The 10,733-nt window shown below is 39.3% G+C and overlaps 1 pseudogene; it reads left to right on the top strand.

The window, feature by feature from the left end:
• The first annotated feature begins 6,427 nt into the window (after positions 1-6,427).
• LOC100389618 (ubiquitin carboxyl-terminal hydrolase 10 pseudogene) lies at positions 6,428-8,943 on the top strand (annotated as a pseudogene).
• The last annotated feature ends 1,790 nt before the right edge of the window (positions 8,944-10,733 follow it).

Genomic DNA, 10,733 nt, shown 5'->3' with positions numbered 1-10,733 from the left:
GTGAGTTGAAAAATAAAGAGTATGCATAGCTGCCATCATCATTATTAATCAAGCTTGAATCAACTATGAAACTGGCTAGTTATTTGTAGCCAGGTTTCTTCCACGATGAGTTCTAGGCAGCTCTTAAATGGATTTATTAGACTTTTCCCCATCAAGATTTTAATTCCTGATAAACACAATGATGAAGATGTCTCAGTCACACTGAAATGAAATGAAAAGCCTACATTGGATGGGGATCTATTTTCGTGTATAAAAGCAAAGTTATAAGTGAATTTAAACTTTGGGTTCTTATCCAGATCATCCTCTCTGTAGCCCTATCTTCTTGCCCAGCTGCAATTAAGAGCTTCCCTATTTAGGTCCCCTATTTTGCTAAAACTAGGAAACTGATCTACAGAAGGAAAACAAACTCCACCAAAACACATTATAGATTCAACTCAAAACAGCATTGCCTGTGAATCCTCAGGGTTGCCGACCACAACTAAACTATTCTTCTTCCCTGTCGTAAGCCTCAAAAGCACTCCAAATACTGCATTTCAGAAGCCTCAGATACTGACCTTTGGAGGCTGAAATCTGGTCACACTCCAGGCTTGGGAGTACTGAGCCTTCAGCTCTCACCAAGGCAACTGAGGCACTCACTGGAAGCCTTCATTTGTCTCTCTGGGAAGTCAATATTAAACCCCATGCTTTCAGAACATATCATCTCCGACCCAGTTACATCTATTTCATTCTACCAGAAAAGGCCACGATTTGAAATGTGAAAAACAATGACTACTGAGCACTTAGCTATGCAAAGTGAAATATCATTCCTGGACTACAGATATCATTGCAACATGGCAGTCTTTTTTTTATTAGAGTAATTCGAAAATGTTATATGACTTTATTACTTTATGATCCTTTGAACCCATGGACCTCCTCCTCCCTTGTTACATGAACCCATTAAACCTTTCCAACATCACTGGACTGGTGGCAAGTTTCCAGTTCAGTTGCCCTACACAGTGTACTTGTGAAAGACTTGGTGAAACTATTTATTGGTGGTCATTGAGTTCAGTTGGGAAGGTGGACTGGTTGGCAACTTTGCAGTGTGACATCTAGAATACTGGGAATGGTGGAAACCTCCCCCCTACCACCCCCAAAAAAGATTACTTCTTCTTGAATGGGCAAGGACTAGGGTGAAGCAAGTAAGGCACTGAACTTGGGGGTAGTGGAGTGGTGTGCAGGATTTTTTTTTTTTTTTTTTTTGAGACAGGGTTTCGATATTGTTACCCAGGCTGGAGTGCCATGGCACGATCTCAGCTCACCACAACCTCCGCCTCCTGGGTTCAGGCAATTCTCCTGCCTCTGCCTCCTGAGTAGTTGGGATTACAGGCACGCGCCACCATGCCCAGCTAATTTTTTGTATTTTCAGTAGAGACGGGGTTTCACCATGTTGACCAGGATGGTCTCGATCTCTTGACCTCGTGATCCACCCGCCTCGGCCTCCCAAAGTGCTGGGATTACAGGCTTGAGCCACCACGCCCGGCCATGGTGTGCAGAATTTAAGGAGGTGTCCAAAAACTTAGTAATCAAGATAAATATTTTGATGCAATCTTTTCAAAAATAAAAAATTAACAGAAAAATCATGATAAGGAGAGGACCTATAAAAACCTTCATTGAGCTATAAGGTGAGTACTATGCAGTCATTAAAAAAATATAATGATGATGACGATGATAATAAAGCTGCCATTTATTTTCACCAAGGCCATCACTGGCTAACAACTTCCTAACTTATAGGATGAGTTATAGTATTTTATCTGAATCTGCAGTCCCTTAAAATTATAAAGATACTTATTTTAAACATCCAATAGATTACTTTTTAAAGCAATCATAAGCCATGACTCAGACCACCAATGCCAAAAATTATACAACAAATAAGAATTTATCGTGTAATACGTTTTGTTTAAAAAAGTTTTATAAAAAACAGTTCTGTTGCTTTAATGGAATTTCCCCTTCTGTATCTAAATACATCTTCTCTCTCCCTCAAACAAGCAAAAAAAATTGTTTATTTTTAAATTCAATTCAGTACAAGTTTATATGTTAAAAATATCAAATAATCTCTTGATTGAAGATTTTTCTTCTTTCAAAGTATGTAAAGATGAATGAACATGGTGTTCACTTCTTAACTTTTTCTGATTTTATTTTTCCTGATTCTACAAAAAAAATTACAAAGAACATATTACAGATCTTCTGAAATGAAAGTCTAATTTTAAGCTTTGATGCTTAAATGGAAACTAAACTATTTTTCCAGGACAGAGATTAATGTTCAAATCAACTCTGGGAAATGTATAGACTATCCCCAGCGTGAAATGAACATCAGATCATGCCAGTAGGAATGCAATCCATGACCGTATATCAAGGAAAGAAGGGCTCATACTGATTATTTACAGTCCTACAAAACTAAACTTCAAGATGCAATGTGATTTGCATGTGACATGAAACGTCATATAAAAACATAAAATAATGCAGAACAAAATACGGAAACAAATTCAAGAGATAAAAGCAGGTTGATGAGTGTCGCTACTTATGTTGAGGGAAATTAATTTACACATCCATGTTTTGATATTAAAAAGTCTTCATTTTTTTCTTCAGGATTTGAAGAGTTAACTCCTTGTGACTCGGTACATTAATACACTAGTGTATTGTGCTATAAATACGTTTTTATAACTGTTACAATCTAAACTATAATCAGAAAGGTTATTTTATTTACTTATAAATTATCAAATAACTATTCAGATTTTTGGAAGACATCTAAAGGGAAAAAGTATTAAGGAATATAAATATTGAATTGCAATACAACTAATTAGGTAAGCTGATGAGTTTTTCACAGTTTAAAATGTTGAGCCATTCGGTCATAGTCATTGTAAAGACTTTTTGCTCTAACGAGGACATTTTCAAAGCAAAACTTAGTAGAGCTCCATTATTCAACTTAAGGGCATTGAATGAGAAAATGCAGAATGTATTCAAAAAATGTTAAAGGGTTCTATCCAATTTTTTATAAGAATAAACAGAATACACAGAAAATTATCCCAAAAAATGTAAATGAAGAGACATTCATAAGGCTATTACAATTGACCATCCCTAAACTAAGAGAGAATTGTTCTGAGGATTGTATATTTTTAGCTTTTAATGTCATGCTAATTTATTCCAGATGCTACAATATTTCTCATAGAAAATACTAGATTCCTAAGGAAATAAACAAGGTGTTTAGGAAAAAGACATTGAATTTTATATTCTTTAATTTGTTTCTAATTCATTTTATACATTTAGAAAAAAATTATTGAATTCACAAATTCCATGTCACTTTGATGTTAATTTTATGCATAAGTAATGTTACAGGACACAAAATTCATAACAATTAAATAAAAAATAAATAAATGTAATGAATATTTAATTTGTAATATTCTTATTAATATTATACCAAGTATATTATTGGTACTACAAGAAAAAGTTAAATTGCTGAAAAAGTACATTGAAGGTTTGGCAATCAAATGTTTTCTTTTAAATATATTTCAAGTTTGAAATTGATTAGTGAGCCTCATATTTATTAACTACATATTGAAAATTGCCTCCTTTAAATACTTAGCACCAGGCAACCAGGACTAAGCTAAGAGTCTTAAGAAATGTAATGAGATTATGAATGTCAGTAGAAATTTTGTCATTAAAAGTTTATTTTCCTAATATAATACTCTTAAAAGCAATAACCACTATCAATGATTTATTTTCTTTTAGCCACTGCAGCAAAATATTTGGTTAATGTTCTCAGCCACTTTGTAAATCAAAAGTAAATATGTACATAGCAGTACATTTATCTCAATGCTGTTACTGTGATACCAATAACCACAGAAAATGAATTTTTTTTTCTCTAATATAATGAAATACCTGTCTTCTTTATAAGGTTTATTATTTGGGTGACTTTTTTAATGGCATCTGAGGCTTTACTCTGTTTTTTTAATGAATTAAATTATGTGTCCCAAACAAAATTATATTTGTTCAGGGACTAGTTGAAGCTGAATGGAAATTTTCTATATTCTGAAACATGAAGATAACTTAATACTCAGGATTTCAATCTATCTCTTGGAAACTTTTTGTAGTCTTTTTAGAATGAAAGTACCATAAGAATTATTACTTTAATATCTCAAAATTCTTTATAGCTGTTGCCCTAGCTTATCTTTAACAGAAGAAAAGGTTAATCAAACAATGCCATAATCAATAATGTAGCAGAAAGTGCATGTGTGAACTCTTGGTCCCTTTTATGTTATTTTGCTTTTCTCTCTGTCTGATGCCAGTTTTTTGTCTGACTTATTATGTGCACTTTTCTGTGTGCACTTACAGTAAATAGTGGTTGCTAAAATGTATAGATAATGATTGTCCCTCTACATTTAGATTGTAAATTCCAAACAGAAAGCTAAAGGTAGTTTACTAGCATTATTTCCTGAATCCTTTCTAACCTCTTTGGATTAAGGATAAGAAAGACTTTATCACAATAAAAGGGTTCCAATTTTTTTTCAAAACATAGATTGTGAGAGCTGGGTCTTCAATGATATTTGAGGATAATCAACATTTCATACATCTGCTGCCATCTTTTGAGAAGCAGTATTAGCCTCATAGTCAAGAGCGTGAGCTTTGCAGCAAGACCACCTAGGTTCAAGTCCTGGCTCTGTCACTTACTAGCTGATTGATTCAGGTAAATTCAATTCTCTGTCATTCAGTTGTCCTCATCTATCAAAGAGGAACAAATGATGATGACCTCATCATTCAATGGCCTGCCTCACTGAATCACTGTGGGAAATAAACGAGTTGAAACTGTGACCACCTTAAAACGGGGAATGTCTGGAATGTACTAAGCCATCTGTATGTGTTTATTGTTTTTTAAATAATTACATGCTCTTTGTGACTTTGCATTTAATCTTATCAGAGTGGCAGTTATATTATCCCAGTTTTGCAGATGCTGGGTATCATCACTCTGCTTTTGTTATCATTCATCTTTAATGTCTTATCACAGCAAAAGGCAACAACTAGGAACTCCAAATTTTCTTTCAGATTTTCCTCTTTCCCTTGCAACTGATCACCTGTTTCAATCTTATTGTGAAAAACTAGCAAGTAATGACTCATTTGTGCTTTTGCTTATTGCATGTCTAGGAACTGGCTTGGAGATAAGACGACCATGATTTATGATAAAAAATAAAAGTGCTTAACCCAGACATCTTATTAACAAATGTGGTTACTGTTAAGACAAGTAATACTTTTTTTCTGTTATTCACATGCCATGAAGAATTCCACTTCAGAATTAGGGTTTTTCAAGGCATGAAATATCTGACAGTAAATGGTCACAATAAAAAAAGTATACTCCCTTGTCAAATAATATTCCAGTATAATCTCTATTTGGAAAGTGTCAGACAGTAATGAAAGTTTCATGCATTAATTCATTCAGGAAATATTTAATGATTTCTCATTATTTGCCAGGGTAAAGTGGAATTCAAAGCAGATCTCATAGTAATGGTAAAACTTTATTATAATGTCTACGAGCAATTTTGTGAGCCCAGATTTAACCTTTTCATTGTCACTAAGGAGTCAACCTAAAAGTTTATGAAAATGACCTTCATTTTGTATTCAACCCTTACAAAGTTGTTATGGGGCTAAAGCAACAGCTATGACTCCTGATTTCTGCACCAAAAAGTAAGGCAGAACTTTTTGCCTTAGGACTGTCGGTTAGGAATAGGAATGGATACATAACGGGGCAGTATAAAGGTTCCTGGTCAACTTCACAGTCTGTCATCTTGTTGCTCCTGTTTTTAACATCTTCTGCAACCTGGTGAAACAGAACAGATCCTCAAAATCTACTCTTTTTTTCCCTCTAAGAAAATGTCCATGGAAAAGTGCTGGATATCTTGCAAGTCTGTTATCGCAATGCAAAATCACACCAGGTTCCTTTAAGAATCATAGCACATTCCCTCTCTTCCTGGACGAAATAAAGCCTGCCTTGAGAAGCAGTTCAAAACTGGAATTCTGCTTCTACAATGCTCAGTTACCCAGGCAGCTGAAGCCTTTGAACAGGTCTCAGAAAGTCCCTCAAACACGGTCTTTGGGGTCAAATGAGAACAGTCCTGTTAAGTCATACATTCATTCCTCTCTACAAACAGAAGTCTGGTATCTTCTCAGGGAACTAAGAGAAAAAAACAAAGATCCTCTTTTTTCCAGAAAAAATTTTTTTTTACAAAATTACACCATTATGGTTTGTTTTTACTTAGTCAAACTGTAAGGACAAAAATTTTTTAGGACTTCCATTGCTGGTTAAAATAATATTTTATTATAATATTAAGCAAATATGCAAAAACAGAAGTTAGGTTATGTATTTTAGATCATTTATAGCTCTAAAAACAAACACATTTAAAAATGTAATGTCGGTGTATATGTGCGGGCGAGAAGATAGCGGCGTGGGGGGAAGCGTGTGAGCAGCCGGAGGAGCGCCGAGTCCCATTCAAACGCGCCGCCATGGCCTCCACAGTCCGCAGTATATTTTTGGAGATTTTAGCCCTGATGAGTTCAATCAGCTCTTTGTGACGCCTCGATCTTCAGTTGAGCTTCCTCCATTTAGTGGAACAGTTCTGTGTGGCACAGATCAACTACCTGATGGACAAGAATATCAGAGAATTGAGTTTGGTGTCAGTGAAGTCATTGAACCCAGTGACACTTTGCCGAGAACCCCCAGCTACAGTATTTCAAGCACATTGAACCCTCAGGCCCCTGAATTTATTCTCGGTTGTACAACTTCCAAAACGACCCCTGATGGTGTCACTAAAGAAGCAAGCTACGGCTCCATTGACTCAGTACCCAGGCTCTGCCCTCGCTTTGGATGGAGGTTCTAATGTGGAGGTGGAAGTTTTGGAAAATGATGGTGTCTCAGGTGGTCTTGGACAAAGGGAACGTAAAAAGAAGAAAAAGCGGCCACCTGGATACTACAGCTATTTGAAAGATGGTGGTGATGATGATATTTCCACAGAGGCCCTGGTCAATGGCCATGCCAGTTCAGCAGTCCCGAAGACTGTCAGCACGGAGGATGCAGAATTCATGGGGGACATGCCCCCATCAGTGACGCCCAGGACTTGTAACAGCCCCCAGAACTCCACGGACTCTGTCAGTGACACTGCCTGACAGTCCTTTCCCCGGAGCACTTGGCAGTGACGCCAGGACTGCAGGGCAGTTGGAGGGGGGCCCTGGGGCTGATTTTGGTCAGTCCTCCTTCCCTGCAGAGGCTGGCAGAGACACCCTGTCAAGGACAGCTGGGGCTCAGCCCTGCGTTGGTACCGATACTACTGAAAACCTTGGAGTTGCTAATGGACAAATACTTGAATCTTCGGGCGAGGGCACAGCTGCCAACGGGGTGGAGCTACATACCACGGAAAGCGTAGACATGGACCGCATCAAACCTGAGAGTGCGTCGCCTCCCGCTGACGGCACGGGCTCTGCATCAGGCTCCCTTCCTGTCAGCCAGCCCAGGTCCTGGGCCCGTCTCTTTCATGATTCTAAGCCCTCTTCCTCCTCGCCGCTGGCCTATGTGGAAACTATGTATTCCCCTCCCGCCACATTTCCCCTGGTTTCTGAAAAGCAGGTTGAAGTGAAAGGGCTTGCTCCAGTTTCAGAGGATCCTGTAGCCATAAGGATTGCAGTGTTACTGGAGAATGTAACCCTGATCCATAAAGCAGCGTCACTGCAACCCCGCGGGCTGATCAGTAAAGGAAACTGGTTCTACATTGGCGCTACACTGCAGGCACTGCTGGCTTGCCCTCCCATGTATCACCTGATCAAGTTCATTCCTCTGTGTTCCAAAGCGCAAAGGTCTTGTACGTCGACCCCCGTGATAGACAGCTTTGTCCGGCTAATGAATGAGTTTACTAATACGCCGGTACCTCCGAAACCCCGACAAGCTCTTGGAGATAAAATGGCCAGGGATATTCGCCCTGGAGCTGCCTTTGAGCCCACGTATATTTACAGACTCCTGACGGTTCACAAGTCAAGCCTGTCTGAAAAGGGTCGACAAGAAGATGCTGAGGAATATTTAGGCTTCATTCTAAATGGACTCCACGAGGAAATGGTGAACCTGAAGAAGCGTCTCTCACCAAATAATGAAAAACTTACGATTTCCAATGGCCCCAAAAACCACTCGGTCCGTGAAGAAGAGCAGGAAGAACACGGGGAAGGAAGTGAGGACGAATGGAAGCAAGTGGGCCCCCGAACAAGACGTCCGTCACCCGCCAGGCGGATTTTGTTCAGACCCCAATCACCGGCACTTTTGGTGGACACATCAGGTCTGTCGTTTACCAGCAGAGTTCAAAAGAATCGGCCACTTTGCAGCCATTTTTCACGTTGCAGCTGGTTATCCAGTCTGACAAGATACGCACAGTCCGGGATGCACTGGAGAGCTTGGTGGCAAGAGAATCTGTCCAAGGTTATACCACAAAAAACCAACAAGAGGCTGAGATAAGTCGAAGAGTGACTCTGGAAAAGCTCCCTCCTGTTCTCGTGCTACACCTGAAACGGTTTGTTTACGAGAAGACTGGTGGATGACAGAAGCTCATCAAAAATATTGAAAATCCTGTGGACTTGGAGATTAGTAAAGAACTACTTTCTGCAGGGGTTAAAATAAGAATTTTAAATGCCACGGAACCTATCGGCTCTTTGCAGTAGTGGTCTACCATCACGGCAGCAGCGCGACAGGCGGGCATTACACTTCAGACGTCTTCCAGATCGGTCTGAATGGCTGGCTGCGCATGGATGACCAGACAGTCAAGGTGATCAACCAGTACCAGGTGGTGAGACCCACTGCTGAACGCACACCCTACCTCCTGTATTACCGCCCAGTGGACCTGCTGTAGACCCCCTGTGCGCCGTGTGTGCCCCATGCCTGCTTCCTAGGACACCAACTCACACTAACTTCCTGCCTCTCTCTCTCTTTTTTTTTTTTTTTTGAGACGGAGTTTCGCTCTTGTTACCCAGGCTGGAGTGCAATGGCGGGATCTCGGCTCACCGCAACCTCCGCCTCCTGGGTTCAGGCAATTCTCCTGACTCAGCCTCCTGAGTAGCTGGGATTACAGGCACGCACCACCGTGCCCAGCTAATTTTTTGTATTTTTAGTTGAGACGGGGTTTCACCATGTTGACCAGGATGGTCTCGATCTGTTGACCTCGTGATCCACCCGCCTCGGCCTCCCAAAGTGCTGGGATTACAGGCTTGAGCCACCGCGCCCGGCCCCCGCCTCTCTTTAGTGGCTCTTTAGAGAGAAACTCTTTCTCCCTTTTGCGAAAACTGGCTAGAATGCAAAGGAGATGCCTTGGGGTTCGCGCCCGGCGTGGTTTATGTTGACCTTTCACTTCCAAATCAGAATCATTTGGTTGAAATACACCGTCGCTTGATTTTAGAAAATACACAAACTCCCCTATTTCTGAAATAGTGCTGATTCCTGAAGAAGGTGGAAGTCGCATTTGATTCGCAGTCTCATTGCTTACTAGAAGAAATCCTGCACCAGCAACACTTGTAAATTTGTGAAAATGAATTTTATCTTTCCTTAAAACAGATTTTTTAATCCATCACACTTTTCTTCCCCTGCCCTTTAGTTTTTGATAAATGAGAAAAATGAGCCAGTTATCAAAGAAGAACTAGTTCTTATTTCAGAAGAAAAATAAACATAAAAAATAAGTTGCGGTTCCTAACAGTGAAAATTTGTAATAATTGTGTGGAGAGAAACAGCTTATATACTGATGAGATATTTGGAGTTAAAATGTTAGTCTACATCGATGGGTGATTGTACCTTTATTGCCATTAAAAGATTACAAATCGCATTCATGTTTCTGTGTACACGTAATGAAAACGGGCAATTAATGAAGATTGGTCTCTCCTTCAGCCTCCGTTTAATTCTGCTGTCTGCTCTTCCCTAATGCTGTGCCCCTAATTGTACACAGTTTAGTGATACCTAGGAGTATAAAGTTGTCACCCATCAATACAAATCACAAAGTTGGTTTAAAAAAAAAAGTAATGCCAACAAAAAATTAAGCAGATGACATTACTTTAATGTGATAAGTCATATTTTTCTTAATCAAAATCCACTGCCCACAGTGTAAACATATGCTGATGTTATGATGGAGAAATTTCTGGATTAGCATCCCCAAATTATTATGTACTAGGTGATGAATTTATACTTCTGTATCTACCCTCTATGTAAACTAGAGTTCTCAAGTCAGGCTGCCTTAGTTCAAATCCCAAAGCTGCCACTTCCTATGTTCTGAATGTATGATGATAAGCAAATTACTTAACATCTCTGTGCCTCAGTTTCCACATCTATAAAATAGTCATATTAATAATAACACCTACTTCCTAGGGCTCTTGTGAAGCTTATGGGGGTTAAGTGTAAGGTACCTGGTATACAGTAAGTACTCAAGTAATATTAATTATTACCATTTATTACCTTGAGCTCTGCCTCATAAGTCTACAAAGACTCAAGCCTCAGTTCAATAGGCATCGCAGACAATGGGTAGTGGAATTTCAAATTTCTCAGGAAAAAAGGAACTAACCCAAACCAGGTTTCTTACATAAAGCCACTGGCCTGGTTTGCATACACAAGAATAAAGGCCAGTTACCACAAGAAACAAGCTGCTTTTTTTTAGAAAACAGATGAGGACACATCCACCACCAGACCCTGCTCA

Source organism: Callithrix jacchus, chromosome 19 (genome assembly GCF_049354715.1).
Source record: "Callithrix jacchus isolate 240 chromosome 19, calJac240_pri, whole genome shotgun sequence".
NCBI lineage: Eukaryota > Metazoa > Chordata > Mammalia > Primates > Cebidae > Callithrix > Callithrix jacchus.
The sequence above is the reverse complement of the archived record's forward strand: the minus strand, read 5'-3'. Positions and strand labels throughout refer to the sequence as shown.